This window comes from Bombina bombina, chromosome 5, assembly GCF_027579735.1.
Source record: "Bombina bombina isolate aBomBom1 chromosome 5, aBomBom1.pri, whole genome shotgun sequence".
Taxonomy (NCBI): domain Eukaryota; kingdom Metazoa; phylum Chordata; class Amphibia; order Anura; family Bombinatoridae; genus Bombina; species Bombina bombina.
Genome location: NC_069503.1, coordinates 848,226,025 through 848,229,249, shown reverse-complemented (window position 1 = coordinate 848,229,249; position 3,225 = coordinate 848,226,025). Strand labels below are relative to the sequence as shown.

General features: G+C 33.8%; 1 protein-coding gene across 1 annotated transcript in view; it reads left to right on the top strand.

Annotated features, from left to right (window-relative positions):
• Nucleotides 1-1,726: 1,726 nt before the first annotated feature.
• OSBPL1A (oxysterol binding protein like 1A) overlaps nt 1,727-3,225 on the top strand; it is a 702,947-nt gene continuing 701,448 nt past the window's right edge. Inside the window, 1 exon segment of the mRNA XM_053714984.1 lies at nt 1,727-1,898. The gene's annotated coding sequence lies outside the window, so the exon portion shown is untranslated.

Here is a 3,225-nt window from a genome sequence, read left to right as displayed (position 1 = left end):
AACAAATTTAAAGGGACAGTCAACACCAGAATTTTTGTTGTTTTAAAAGAGATAATCCCTTAATTACCCATTCCTTAGTTTTGCATAACCAACACAGTTATAATAATACACATTTTACCTCTGTGATTACCTTGTATTTAAGCCTCTGCAGACTGCCCCCTTATATCAGTTCTTTTGACAGACTTGCATTTTAGCCAATCAGAGCTTACTCCTCAGTAAATTCACGTGAATGAGCTCAATGTTATCTATATGAAACACATGAATTAATGCCCTCTAGTGGTGAAAAACTGTCAAATGCAGAGGCGGCCTTCAAGGTTTAAGAAATTAGCATAGGAACCACCTAGGTTTAGCTTTCAACTAAGAATACCAAGAGAACAAAGCAAAATTGGTGATAAAAGTAAATTGGGAAGTTGTTTAAAATAACATGCCCTATTTGAATCATGAAAGTTTTTTTGGACTTGACTGTGCCTTTAAGCAATTGCAAATGCATTACTTTATTTTAACAGAAAACTAATAACACTGGCCTTTAATAAATATTATTAAATGCTCTAAGCTTTTATATATGCTTTTAAAGGGACAGTAAAGTCAAAATTAAATGTTCACGATTTAGGTAGAGCAGAATTACTCTTTAACAAAAAATAACCAAGCCAACTAAGCAAAATTAATAATAGAAGTAAATTGGAAAATTGTTTACAATTGTATGTGCTATCTAAATAATAAACATTTATTTTTTACTTTACTGTGCCTTTAATGGTGGATGTTGCACCTGAGTTAATAAGCACTAATAGAAATTAAGGTTAATCTTCAAATGGTCATTCAGATACCATGATCTTATTTTTGCACTAGTGTCTCTTGTTCACTAGGTAGTTAACCCTTTCAAACAGGTTCATAGCTAAAGTTCTGCTCTAAGCAGAAAATAGACAGTCATAAGTATGTTGCTCCTAATTGCCTCTGTTCTGTTTGGGAGCTGCAATGTTCTGCTTATTTGTAAGGAATTAACACATAGCAAGGTACAAAAAAAACATGCTTTTAAAAATCTAAGCATTTTATTTTATAATTAGAATGTCATTTTAAATCCTCTCCTAGCTCTAGGTAGATTTTTTCTGTTCTGTATTTCTCTGTAACTACATGGAAGTAAAATATCCTTATTATCTACAACTATAATTGAAACTGCAAAGATGATGCTAAGGCATGTGTAAACTCTTACAGGGGTAATCAGCACATTACAGGAAGCATCATTTGCTATAGATTATTTTTACACCCCCTAACAGTACATCTCAGAGCACAAATGTGTTTTTCAGATGCTGGTACATAAGAAACTTATTGATTTGGGCTGTCAGAGTATGAACAATCTTTGTTTGAACAAGCTGTACTAAGTGAACAAAGGAAATACTGTCCATTTGAAAGAAACATGGTTTTATGAGGCAAAATCCTCTGTGTAATTCAACTAATCTGACTCATACTTTTTGAACAGTTTCCTTGCATTTTTTTTTTTTATTTAGTTCCATAGACTGGAAAATTAATTGGAGTTATTTTTGTAAGATTTTAAGAGAGAAAGGAGGGGATTGAATATTGATGATATGGAATGAGAGATATACATATTTCATGTATTCATTAATACAGTGTTATCATCAGCAATTATAATACTGAGGATTTGTACAGGCATTTAGCCCTATTCAGTGTGGAACAGGCGCCCAACAATAACACAGAAGGAGCTCAGACAGAGCTCCCATTGGGGAGACAAACAGGAAGTATGTTCATAGCAGGCCATGTGTTAGGAGGTGGAGCCACTGCACTCTAACTGCTCTCTATCCAGCATCCCTATTCCCTCTGTGGTACTTGTAACTAAGGGAGTGTTTTACAGCTGGTGGCAAGAAGTAAACGCAAGGTAGTTTTAGGTAAGTACACATTTGATGTTTTTTTTGTTTTATCTTCAGGTCCACTGAGCGTTCCAAATATCACCCACAACAGCACAAGCAAACTGCCCACATTTATTGAACTATTTGGTTTCCAAATAATTCATAGGGTTAACCATTACTGTTCATATCTCCTTATGCTGTGATGCCAAAAAATATGTTTTTGTTGTGCAGTTTATATTGCAAAACTAGAGGTAGACTCGTACAAGTTAGCGAACTCAGGTTCAGTATTTTTGTGTGTGTGCTTTCACCACAATCTGTATTGTATTCCACAGTTTGTGAAAGGTGACATGAACTTGTTAGCTGTTCAGCTTGATTCCCAGATGGTGCTGCGTCATTCAAGTGTATGGGAAGCACTGAATCGCTACGTATTTTATAGATATTTATTGTAGTATGTATCCAACTCATAGATACACTAGTTGATTTCTTGTATGTGTATTGTAAGACTAATTTGTTGTTTTAAGCGAGTTCTTACATTTTTAACCCTTTGTTGAAATCTGAGGACCTGTAGCTATGAACCTGTTGCTATGACGACTTGCCTTTTGGGGCTGAATGAATGTTCATTATTTACCCACTTTGGCGAGCTGTGGGCTAAATGTTGTATTGGGTCACTTAAAACCTTGACATCTATCAATAAATAACTAATCACAAATGTTAATTAGATATGCTGCAGGTGTCTTTCTGAAAGCAAATATTTTGTAAAGTGAAGCTAATTACCTGCGTATCTAATAATCTCATCAGAAAAAAAGCAATATAGATGCAAATAAACTTGCAAATACAGGATATCAAATAGAATTCACTTGTTTTCCTGAAGTGGAAGAAAATATATTAAAAAAAAATAAAATATTCTGCACAGATAATGCTTTGCAAGTTGTCACATTTTTAAATATAGCTATTTAAAGAGTCAAACTTAAAATTGGATTGCATAGAGCTTACAATTTTAAACAACTTTTTCAATTTACTTGTCATCAATTACTCTTAGTTCTCTTTGTATCCTTAGTTATACAGAAACCTAAGGTGTGTTTAGGAGCATGCTTAACCATCTAACAGCAGTGTTTGCAACAATGTTTATACATAAAATGCTACAGATACTGTATGGCAACACAGTTTGCAACTATGTATAATATTGCTATAAACATTGTTGCAAACACTGCTGCCAGTTGGCTAAGGACACATGCACACTCCTTAGCTCAACTATGATTACTCTTTAACAAAGGATACCAAAGGAACTAAGCAAAATTCATAATAAAAGTTAATTGGAAAGTTGCTTAAAGGGACAGTCTAGGCCAAAATAAACTTTTATGATTCA